This window comes from Sipha flava, unplaced genomic scaffold (assembly GCF_003268045.1).
Source record: "Sipha flava isolate LNK unplaced genomic scaffold, YSA_version1 122_pilon_pilon, whole genome shotgun sequence".
Lineage (NCBI taxonomy): Eukaryota > Metazoa > Arthropoda > Insecta > Hemiptera > Aphididae > Sipha > Sipha flava.
The window spans coordinates 1,138,410-1,151,953 of record NW_020271748.1 but is presented as its reverse complement, the minus strand read 5'-3'; the positions used below and the strand labels follow the sequence as shown (position 1 = coordinate 1,151,953).

At 31.0% G+C, this 13,544-nt stretch overlaps 1 protein-coding gene across 4 annotated transcripts in view; it reads right to left on the bottom strand.

The window, feature by feature from the left end:
• LOC112694042 (GATA-binding factor A-like) overlaps positions 1-13,544 on the bottom strand; it is a 38,388-nt gene that overhangs the window by 19,500 nt on the left and 5,344 nt on the right. For 3 of the 4 annotated variants that reach the window (XM_025569377.1, XM_025569375.1, XM_025569378.1), the window contains exon 2: positions 6,211-6,271. The gene's annotated coding sequence lies outside the window, so the exon portion shown is untranslated. Of the gene's footprint in view, positions 1-6,210; positions 6,272-6,368; positions 6,388-13,544 lie in introns of those variants that run through there. The other variant, XM_025569376.1, reaches the window with a different exon arrangement.

Below are 13,544 nucleotides of genomic sequence, written 5' to 3'. Positions count from 1 at the left end.
CACACACACACACACACACACACACACACACACACACACACACACATGCACGAACGCACGCACGCACGCACGCACATGAATTCGTATGAATAATACGTACAATTATTACACCATAAATGTTATAATATATAGAGTGGCTCGAAAATAATGCAGGATATAAATCTGTTGTAGATTAAATTTCTTATAAAAAAAATCATGTCAAATATATCTTTCAGAAGAAGTTAAGGTTTACCGGTGAAAAACAATATCGAACATATGACCCTCCCTACCAGTCCTACAGGCGATTATTCTTTCCGTAAAATTTATCATCACTAGATAACACATTGCCCCATCAAGTTCGTTGAGGACACGAAGAATTTTTTGCTTAAGTACCAAGACATTTCGAACTTTGTTCTGGTAAGCTCATGACTAAGTGTATCCATATAAGAAAAATTCACACGGCGTCAAGTCGTAAGACCGACTTTATGTGTAGTTTTGGCCATGCAACAAGATTAGTCTGTCTGGGAACTTCTCACGCAGCAAAGGAACTGTTTCCCTTAAAGTGTAACAAGTTGCACCGTCTTGTTGTAATCATAAAAGAATATCTACTGATCTCAATAATTTTTTTTAGCCCTATTTGGACTAAATAAACATAAAAAATGTTTGTTTTCAACTTGTCACACTTTAAGTGAAACAATTGCCCTGCTGCGTGAGAATTTTCTGAACAGTTTTTTTCTTATGGAGATAAACTAAATTACGAGCAAGAAATTCGTCGTATCCTCAACGAACTTGATGGGGCAATGTGTGATTGAGTGATGATAAATTTTACGGAAAGAATAATCGCCTGTAGGACTGGTAGGGAGGATCAGTAGGATAAAAATAGCGGTTCTGATACCTAATCACTAGTCCCAAGTCCCTCCACCCACCTCTCACTAGTCCTAGGTATCAGAACCGCTATTTTTATCCCACTAGGGTCATATGGTTTTTCACCGTTAAACCTTAACTTCTTCCGAAGAGAACGATATATTTGTTATGTTTTTTTTAAAAGAAATAAATTTAATTTATAGCCGATTGAAATACTGCGTTCTTTTTGAAACACCCGATATTTTATACGGATTGGGTTAGGTTACGGTATTGCGCGTGGGCAGAAACCCCGTGCGCGGTACACACCGTTGCGTGCGTCTACGCGCTCAACAGAACTTTAAGTCGCGCGCAACATGGCGTTTGAGAGCGTGCGTTGAAATCTTAGTCATCAGGGGGTCGTGAAAACAATCGCTTACGTAACGGATATCGCGCACGACTGGTTCACGAAATTTTCGAGTCGGTTTGCACAGATCGGCACACCAAAAGCAGCAAACGTGTGTCTGAAATCGTCCAGGCGAGCGTTCACGAAAAATTGCAAATCTCAGGCAAAACACCGGGATGTTGGTACGCGGATACGGGTAAAACACGATTGCGTACGTTCGTTATCGGCGATACCTTTTTAAACTACACGATTCCGTATGGTTTTACCTGATTTTTAACTATACTATTGTGTTTGAAATTTTGAGAGTTGATACCAATTTTCATACCGGTATTGGTCTATACCACATGCCTTTACAAGTGAACTTGAAAAAGTCACAATAAATACTTTGTGTTTTTTTGCTTTTATTACCTATGTTTATTGTTAATGATATCAAATATATCAGATATAACGAAATTTCGTTATTTTCATTATAATATACGATATTTTCCGAGTTTCAGTAAAAGTAATATGTTATAGATCCAAATTTATTGTGAATCAAAATTTAAGCATTTTCAAATAATTTATTAACAATAATTTTATTAAAATAAAAACTGTCGATTTTATTTATTTATTAATTACTTTTCTTTTATTTAGTTATCTTAATTTTATTATTAATTTTTTTTATGACTTTTATAGAATTTGTTACATGTTACATGTATTCATGTATTTTAGATATAATACGGTGAAATTGGTAAATTTAACATTCCTGCATACAATTTCATACGCAATCGTGTTTATTCATTTTTCTTACCCACCTTTTGTTACCCTTCTACAAACGTAAGCAATCGTGTTGCCAAAAAGAACAAACGTACGCAATCACGTTCCACCCCGCGAATACGGGAGAGGTCTCGCGTGTGCAACAAGTCCGCGATCGATTTAATCTTGCTCGCCGCGGCGAATCTCTACTGAAGCAGAGCTTATTTTGACGTGCGTTTGACATACATTGTGCGTAAATCTAAATGAAAAATGCGTAGCTCTAATTCAAAAAATGTGCAGTTGTAAATCAGTGTTTCCCAACTGGTGTTCCACGGAACCTATGGGTTCCGTGAGCTTGGGCGAATGGTTCCGTGAGAAATTTGGGAAAATATAAATTAATTAGCAATATTTTGATTTGAACGTAGAACTGGAATCGACACATTTCCCGATGTGAGGTGCGTATTTTATAGCTTTTCGTGGAATACAAAGACTAAGAATAAGTTTCGAAATCAACCAAACGCGGTTCCGGACTTACGAATCCAATTTTCAGGAATAACTCCAGATTTAAAAACAGTTATGAAAAAAACTATGGAAAGATTCCAATCTTCTCGTTGAATCTATCTTAGAGGTAATGAGAGACAAATATTAAATTTTTAGTTTTGATGTGTAAATTTATAATATTGTAATAATAAGAAACAAAATAAAAAAATGTTAAAGCCGTCTTGTTTTTTTTATATTAAAGACACTCTTGTGCCGGAAGTGTCCGATAACCCACTCATTAAAGTGTACAAAACATATGTCTGCACTTATACGAGTATTATAGAAAAAATATTGAGGTTCCACAAAACGTTCAAGCTCCTACAAAGGTTCTGCGGGTAAATACTATCTATAAATAAAATTTCTCACAAAAATAAATTGTAGTTATCAGTTTCATAGCCGAGTGCAGGTAGAGGTCAATCATCAGATTAGGTTTTATTATTATTAATATTTTACTATCACAATATTATTGCACAGTGGGGCTTATAATCATACACAGAGAATAATATTTTTAAGAATATGGGGAGGGGGTTGAGTTTTAAGTTTTGCGCACTTCTTAAAAAACCTTAAAACCTTCAGCCCTGGACTGAAGTGCGTCCGGGACCATTGGTCACCGTCAGAGCCGTTAGATCCATACGTGTTGCAGTCGGCCGACTAACCAGCCGCGCACAGAAGGGAACGGAAACAACGTATGATGCGGCGTGACCCATATCAATAATGGGTGTAGACACGCGCGCGGACGATCTGCTCGGTCCAATGGCGTACACGGTGTACGGCGGTGTACAAGCTCAGTGTTTTGGGTGCCGTGCCGAAAAGTATTAATTTGTTAATCATAGGTATAACTATACGATTAAACTTATTGAAATAACATTTATGTGGTATGGGATTAATTTTGCGTTCGCAATAATCTATATCGAATATATTTTATCATCGGTCACATTTGATAAAGCGTGATATCACGCACGAACTCGAAATGCCAACTGACTCCTGATCTCGATCAAACATCAATTGTTACAACATACCATTTGAATAGTCTGTCCGTAATCTTTTTTTTTTGCAATTGATAGGTGTGTCAATCATGATACTTGTCGTGTATTAGCCGGGCTAATTCATTATTTAATATAAGTAGATGAAATTGATCTGAACTAATATTGTTATTAGATAATTTGTACAATAAGTTTACAACAAATAGGTTGAAACCTAGTCAAAATTACAAAGATCGATGAACATCAATCTTGAATCTACACAGAACAAAAAAAAAAAAAATTGTACAATAATATCCATAGTGAAAACTAAAAACCTCATTTGTCAATTGTCATTTACATTTGTTCATTGTAAATACATAATCAAATAGAGCAGGGGGTCTAGGGAGTGAAGTCCCCCACGGATCTCTGATCAACCAATAGTGAAAACCCTAACCGAACCAAAATCCTCCGTATGCTACTGATAATTCGAACGATTTTGGGTCCGAACCGGTTAACTCGCTGCTAATCACTTCACGTACCGTTTACACATCTTGCGGGTTATAGCAACGTGCATGATTAATAAGACATTCAGTTTCAGTGCCGTAACTAGAATTTGACAAGTTGGGCGGTTGTCAGCAAGTAAGCAGCAAAGTAAGGAATCGCGTGTAAGTGGAATTCAAACCTGTTTTTTTGTATAAAACAAGAGCCAAAATAAAATTCACCAAGGGTGTCAAGGAGAATAGTTACGACACTGTTTCGGTTTTCCGCTCGTGTGACAATAACACTTAGTGCGCGCGAGAGACTCAGACAAGTCGCGCGGGACGGAAATGTTGTTGGGCGAGAAGAACCAAGCTTACCGCCGGCGGTCGGGAGACTGGGTACCTTCGTCGTTTAAACTTTTTTTGCAACGACGGCACTGGGATGTCCTCAAAGTGAGAAAATGGAGTAGTCACCCCTCACCCTATATGGCCTTTTTTCTTTGAATTTTGTTATGTATTATTTTGTACCGCACTAGAAAAATATATAAATATGAATACATGAATGAAGATGGTCAGTAAAAGGGTCTATTGACGTGGTAAGTAAGTAAATTGGTAAGAAAAAAAAGAAAAAATAGTAAATATCTATTTCTAAACGTGCACGTACACAGTATACTGTTATTACATAATTATTATAGAGGTGTGTAGTGTATACGTGTGCGTGTGTGCGTGTACGAGATAAGCGTTTAACGGGGGGGTTACGTCATGCGCGGTGACAAGGTAATCGACGCAGATAAGTACTGCGAAATATGCTGGCGAACAGGTTCGGACAGTAATTAATGTTGGGGTGATAAGACGACTGTTTTCGTGTGTACGGATTTAGATAAGGTAATTCGGTGTGGGCATTGTTCGGGAGAATAATTAACAACGTACCGGCACAATACGTGTAGGCACATAACGTGCATTGGTTAACGTGCATACACAGTACGGTATACCGTATGCATGGAAGTATGGTACGCATTATCCGGGTGCCTAGGGTTTTTTTCCGTGTGTATATTATTTTTTTTTGTACGTACGCCACTGGCAGCGTAAGCGACAAAATTAGATAACAGGCACGGGTATGGATACGCGACATATTATTATATGATTAGTACGATTGTGTACGCCGTATAGACAATGGTCAACACTGTGTGAAACGCCCCCTCCCCCTGATAAAAGAGGATTTCGTATTAAACAGACGCGCCCACACCACGTTATGCTATATTATAGGTGAATATAATAGAATATATTGTACCTGCACATGAAGCATTTAGGTGTACGCACTCATTCAGTGTTTTGTACTGGTTTTGCATAAAATATATAATGATATACACTGTGTGTATATCACATCATGATGCTGTATGGCACCCTGAGATATCGTTCGTAATCATGAGGGTATTTTATTTTGCTTAATCGAATACGGCGATCAATAGTTCAATTGGAGAAATTCGAGTTATCTGCAAATCAGCAGCGATTACGAGTAGAAAATTACAAAAGCATACTTGTCAGGGGAATTGGAAGCTGGTCTCTTTGTGTATTACATGTGCAATATGTTAATTTAAACTATGTTACCCCTTAAGATACGACAAAAATCTAAAAATCTATTGAAATTCGTGATGAAATCAACTTAAGAATTTTTTTTTGTTTTCATTTTATTACCTCAATGTCTACGAAAATTATACAATGACATGTATTTATATAATTTTTAAATTGTATCTATTGCCTTTGATGATACTTCAAGGGACACAATCGAAATTTCAAACTTTCACGACCAACCCAAATCTGTTATAACCTAACCCTTATCACATCATTAAATCTAATAGTATACCTACTGGAAATAAATAAGTCAAAGTTAAAATGTTACTTGTGAGATAGACCTAAACAGCTAATCAATGCTTCAAATCTCTTTAAAAATATTTACAAAAATGTTACGATAGTCCACCGCCGTACAATAACTATATTTAAATTGTGTACCGATTTAAAGAACTTCGAAACGTGAATTATATAAATTACTGATAAAATATAGCGTATATACGACTTTACACTTACGAAGATATTAGTGAAGATATATAGAGTTAACGTGGTACCAAATGGGAAAAATTGATTTACCACCCAAAATGAACGTTACGCGAGGTTTTGAGTACTCAATTTTTTCCGAATAAATAAACGTTTCCATGACATAAAATTCAAGTTTATCATAACTTAAGCTAAGTAAGTACATTGAATAACATACCTGATCGAAAATGTCCGCGTGTTTTTGCGACGATGACGTGTTGAATAATATCGTGATATCACTGAAAAAATAAAACGAATTCAAACCATTTGAAACGAAAAAACGGAATGTAGGACAAACAATAACTATTTAACATATGTAAAAAGTTTTAATGCAACCTTCGTTAATGTCGATCGTTCTTTGTCGATCGCGCACAAAATGAAGCGGTGCAATGCTGCAGTATATTGGGTTCGTTAATCTAATCTCTTATTAGGTTATAGAATAATCAGATAAATGTTTCTAATCTAGGGTTGCTGATAAATAATAAAAACTGAAGGAAAAAAAAGAAAAAAACTACTCGTTATATTGTTGTTTTTCGTCTGATACTGCTATATGTAGCAAAGGAAATGTTTTCATATTAAATCATGAATACACATACCTATACAACACACACACACACGCGAACGCACATACGTACGCAAATATATAATATAAATTATAAAGTGAGCCATTTGACCTTTGCGTGTGTCCGCTGGTTACAAGGATCGGCCGAACGATAAGCATATATGAGTAATAATTTTAGTGATTTTTAATGGATAAATATCGACATTTCAAAACATCATATTATCGGGTATTTTACAATGGTTATTCTACATTGGTATTATAAAACAATGAAATTATATCAAATAAATTACAACCACAATCAGTATACGTTATTATAGTAACATTTTGTGGTATACCCTGTATATTATGCGAGCACGTATATTTGAGAGTATATTTTTTAAATTAAATACAGGTTGTACGATATAAACATAATTATTCAATATTTTTTATATTATTATTAATTATTATATATATTATATTTTTAATTATTCATTATTTTTTTTTTTTTGTAACTTTCGTGTTTTGTATTGCACAAATACCGATGTCTTGACAAGAAGATAGATCGTCGATGATTTTACCAATACTTCAAGTTATTTATAATTCATGTAAACTAAAAGTATAAACTTCTAACTGATTAATTATTTCAAATTATAAATTTGTATTCATTTTTTGTGTGACGATTGCTTATTAATTAAATAATTTATTACAGTTTTGGTCGTCGACCTTAGTTAGTTGCCATCTTTGAAGTAATATTATATGCTGGAATAGTTCAATTACAACCTAATAAAATATGATGTACACGTTTATCCGAATTGAAATTTATCGAAAACATAAAAACAGTGTCCTTAAATGAGTAATTAAAATACCTATATCCGGTCAAATACTTGATACTAATTATTGTGTTTTGAATTTTCAAATATTTATTCAAAATCTATACCGTAGAATTGTAAATTTATTTAGTAATCTATTTAGTTATTAGAATTTCTATTATTTTATATTGTATTTGAAATGAATTAATATTTGGGGTTACGGAACTATCTTATCAAAATAATAATATTGTCACGTAGTCCACTGATAATTTGAGGCATTTACATTTTAAATAAGTTAAAGCATTTCATTGTGAGTTTACATTTTCCTCTATCATATATCAACACCCGTAATCTAACAATGTCAAAATTCACATATATTCAAAATCGATCGTCGTTTATTATTTGGATAATCGGTATCTAAAAAAATATGTTATTCAATATTAAGATAATAGGAGATAGAACCATTTTTCTAAGAAGTTGAATAATCAAACTATAACTAAATCCTAATAATAAACTCTACATCAATATAATTTAATACGATATAATTTAAATAATCTATAATTATGTTTTAAATATAAATTAAAAATTGAATGAAAAAATTTGTGTATTTTTTTTTTAGTTATATTTTACTTTATACTTATAAATATATAAATCTATCACGGTTAAGTTTGATGTTTGAACTACAAATAATATCCCACCGATAATGATATTTAAACGACCTTTCGTTAACTCTATTGGACTCGGATCATCCCGATAGCTAGTGCATTAGACTTATTCAATTGCAGCATTACACATAACATAGCTTCAAATAATACGAGGCGACAACAATGTTTCGTTATGAAATCTTTTTATTTTATATTGTTGTTTAATAGAACAATACACTACAGAGAATATATTATTATAATGATTAAATACTTGATCATATTGATTGTGTAATATACGTTTGAGGCACAACGATGTTATAATACGGAACTAAAACTGTTAGAAATATTAATATAAACGCTGATTTTTTTTTCTAATGAAATAATCAACCCATTTTGAATATTGTTAATATTTAAACGTTACACATTTAATCAATTATATATGCATATAATAATAATAATATATATATATATACGAATATACAATAATAATAATAATATATACATATATACATGTACAATTATTTACATACTCTACAATACACTTTCACTGGATAATTAAAACAAAACACGAAATGCACGTAAGAACTGTTTAAAAATTTTAAAAGCCAGTCAGTAAATACGAGTAAATGACATGTTAGTGCATAGGAGATACCCCAATAACATTTTCAAGGATGTGATTGTGTGTTGTGTGTACGATCAGTTGGAATGTTCTGGATGTTACAATATTAAATATTGTATTAGTGTCTTACCAAGCGCCAACCTAATAAATAAAAACCAGTCGGTAATTTTAAAAGGACAAATGTGTCTTGGGCGTTATGATATTTTATGGTTTCAAGACAAACGAAATAAATATTGAACTATTAAAGTAATAAACTATTATTACACTATTAGGTTAGTTATAGATTTAAATGTGTGAAGATTTATGTTTTGATTCAATGCAATATCTTTTGATATCGGTATTATTTTTATAATTTTTTATTCATTATTTTACAATATTGCTGCAAAAACCTTTTATTTCATATTGTTATTATTTCATTAATAATCATAATATTTGTTAATTATTTCAATTTAAAATATACATTATATTACATACATATCGATTTATAAGCTTACAATTTAAACAAATTAACAGTAATTAGAAACATTTTTTTTTATAGCATCTAAATAAATACGAATTAATTCTGTAAAAAAAAAAATTTAAGAACAACTTAAGATCGTCATCGCTCTCACAGTATCTCGTGTTATAAAATCTCAACATGGTTATAAAAAAATAACTATAAAATATACTGTAAAATGGTCCTTATCCATTAGGTATAATGGATGGTCATCATACCATTTTACTACACCGTAATTGTTAATTCTTATTTCGTATTTAAAGGATCAATAAATAAATCACTGACAAATATTTTATGTGTGTGTGTGTGTGTGTATAAAAATTAATGAATTAAATGTGTATGATGAAGTTTAAATAATATTCCTAACATTTATTCACTGTATAAGAACCTAATAAAAAAAAATATGTTAACTTACATTATATTACTTATTATTAACGAATATTATGCCGTACCACTTACGATAGTATACAAAAAAACTTTGGATTAACTTATTTGAATTAGTGATTTCATATTATATAAGTGCTATATTTTTTAAGTAATTTTTGATATATTTGTATTTCGTTTTTCTGTAGTACACAATTTGCTTGTCTCGATTGATCCAATTATATTTCATTACGGTTTCTTTATTTATACTTGTTTTAAGTTAATTAATTGAAATTTAATCGTTTTAACAGTAAAATAAAATCGTATGTTTTTATCTTATCATGCGTGTTTTGATGTGATCGAATAAAATCTTAATCTCTCGTGCAATATAATATGACTTAAAAAAAAATGTATATATATATATATATATTTTATCTGATAATTTCCTCGTTGCTTAAGCTCTATAGATTATAATATTATAGTATTATCCAAGTATATCTAACCATTGTGTTTATCACATTATCACAATTATATCACTTGTAATATAATCCGAGTATTGAAATGCTATGTTGTAGATCGAACTGTTTGTCGTCTGCTGCGAGATATTCGAGATGATTATAATATACTATGATACTAAATGACTGAGGTAATGATATGAAATAACTTACCAAGGTCATGAAAAATGTGTTTCAATGTACGTTTACTCGCATAACGAACTAGCCGTACGTAAAATACCATTATTGAATAATTAACGAAATAAAATCTTAATAATATTGTAATAACAATATCGTTCGTTATCAGTAAAAAAAAAAAAAAAAAAAAAAATGTGGAATAATAGAAATTCGATTTAAATAAAAAATATTTGTACATCCATTTAAAACGATCTGATAGTGACATTCGGGTCAAATGGAGGTGACGTTGCAGAGGCGACAGAAGTAAAATAAAGTTACAAATCAAATTTCGCATCGCGAGTTGTACTGCGCGGGAAATATTTGTGATAAAATACGTGTACGATAATACATGTACATGCATATTATAACATTTGATCGTGGCGTTTACGTTTTTACGCGTATAATAATAGTATGAGTCATTACCGTAATGACATTTCAAGAGTTTCAGTAATAGGGATGACATAGTTTTAAAATAATCAAAAAATATTGTGTAGCTAATCTAACCTACTCGCCAATGTTGATCACTGCGATTAATAATAATAAATAATCTAATGGATTAGATATAGTTTTAGACTCAAAACGCATTGTACTCGAATAATAAACTCGTGTTCTGTTTAAACAACTTAACCACATGTGTGTGAGTGTTCGACCGACTGATTATCCACACACGCGGACATAAACTCTTGATGGCGTAAACATGATAAACATACTCTTCGATATTATTTAACGTGCGGACCGACATTATTGTATTAGGATTTTTTTTCTTTTGATTTTTTAATCTCGTACGAGTGACCGCACAAACCGGTCCCATCAGTAGCGTATAATGTTGTTTTAATCATTGTGATTATACTTGAAGTTTTCGAATAATAAGTATATTTTTTTAAACAGTCAACAGCGCGTAAAAAAAAAACGAGCTATTACGACGATTTTAATGATCTATGAATGTGTTATTTTCTTAACGAAACCGTGCACGATCGTTGTGTGCTTGAAATTTTTGGCTGTAGAAATATTTAATCGGTTCTTATCCTGTTCCAACGAATAAATCGATTAGAAAATTAACCAAAACACTATTTAATTATTTAACATACATGTTAGTAAAAAAAATCGTAAAATTGAATACAAAACATTTATTTCATCAAGTTCACGCCTATTTAAATCATACGAAAAAACAAATGTTCTAATACTAATTTATTTCGCCATAGAGTTCATAAAAAATAAAATCGTAAAATAATAATTATGTGGTCGTTAGTCATTAACTGTTCATACTTTGTTCTATTGCTTTATTGAGCATTTCAAAATGTACGAGACGTGATACAGAAAATATATATATAATATTACATTTACCTTAAATCTTAAATCTATCTTAAATTACTCAAAATGTTCTTATGTCGTAGTGAATATAAATACATTGGAGGTTGAAATAATACGATCTATCCAAGCAACGTAACAATTTTATTTAAACAAGATAATAATATATATTATATCTTATCGTTGGTTTATAATTGCCATCAGCCAAACTATTACAACCAGATTAGTCTTATAAGTCGACTGATTGCTATTGGCTTTTATGTGCATTAATTAAAATATGTTTCTAAAAATAAAATATTATATTTTTTTATATCATTCAGTTCAAAATATTTTAATGCAAAACTGCTCATTAGTTGAAACATCACTATAATATATTGAACGATATGTAAAAATGTTTAGCATAGTCGTTTACCATCATCAAATTGTTTCTCACATAAATATATTTGAAGTTTTCGCCTTTTCTAAAAGCCGTTTAGAAGAATTCAGGTATCAGCTCTTTTATATTTAAGCACTTTACTATCAAATGAATTTGCATTATAAAAGAACATTGTTAATAATTATTATTAATATAGTTAAAATATTGAACTACTTTTGATTCATAAAGAAGGGAAAACAAATCAAAACAAAATATTTAAATTTAACGTTAAGTATTTTTTTAATAAATGGTACTTAAAAATTGTAAGGTTTGTTAAAAGGTTTTTAAAAGGTACTTAATGCACTCAAATATAGAAAATAAACAACGCATAAGACTCGTGTACTTTAAAAAAATAAGAAAGGAAAATAAAAATACATTATGATAATGTACGAAACATTTATGCGTTAAAAATATAATATAATTTCTCGAATCAACAAATGATTATGTTAGTAGGTAATGGCTTTTTAATATTAATCTCATTCGAATGGACGATTTGCGATCGTGTTATAACCGTGTAAATGTTAAAAATGATACGTTTAATTATTTTACACCGTGTACACTAGAATAAATATTTCTTTATCGTAAATATTTCTTTTCGATTACGGGACGAGCAGATCTCGGAGCGTCTAATTTGTTGCGTTCAATATAATATTTTTTCGCAATAAGTTTCAATTCGTTTTAGACATCATTCAACTACAAAATACGAATCACAGAATATATTCAATATCTTACAGCAAAAAATAATTGTATTCTACGATAAAATTAAAAAAATTTTAAGGTAGATTTATAAGCAACTATTAGTTAACTGTTTAATATGGTATCTGCACAATACGCAGTCAATTTTCATTAAGTAAAAATAAACACACAACTCTCTAAGCGTATGTTTCTGCCGTCGCTTTAACCGCGAACCGTGATCAACGAACAAAATCGAACAACATATTTACATTTGTGAAAATTATTCACTGCACATGAATTCAATCACTTCTAAAACGTATTATTATATTTAATATTATATTTTACTATGGATATTATACTAAAAACTATTCGTGATACTAAAAATCAGATTTCCTACACAAATCCATTGCTCGCATATTTTAATGCACGACTCTCAGTTTATTATTATTATTTTAATTTAATGTTTAACAATTATGTCTATCGACTTTAAATCGACTATAGCAATAGGTTTTAACGCGTTTTCAATATTATCATCAATATTATACTCTATAATAATTTAAAACATAACAACACATTTAACACGTTTTTTATTTAGTCGTTATTATAATTTTTTTTCAAGTTAACATTATTGGTAAACGTATGTAAATGTATTTATTTTTTCAATCTGTTTATAATATCACAATAATCAGATGCGTTATCTCGTAATATCTCACGGAATCTAGATATTCCAGTGTGCGTATATATGTGTATGTGTGTGTGTGTGTGTGTGTGTGTGTGTGTGTGTGTGTGTGTGCGTGCGTGTCGATTTGAGAAATGTTAATTTTTAACGGCCACTCTAATCGCATAAATGTACAAGTGTATTGACACACTCAATCTGGAGTCGTGCGTTTGATGAAAACGGTATTCGTCTGACAAACTGGTCTTGGACGAAAAATATTCAAGTTATAAGCGATGAATGGATATTGAATGAT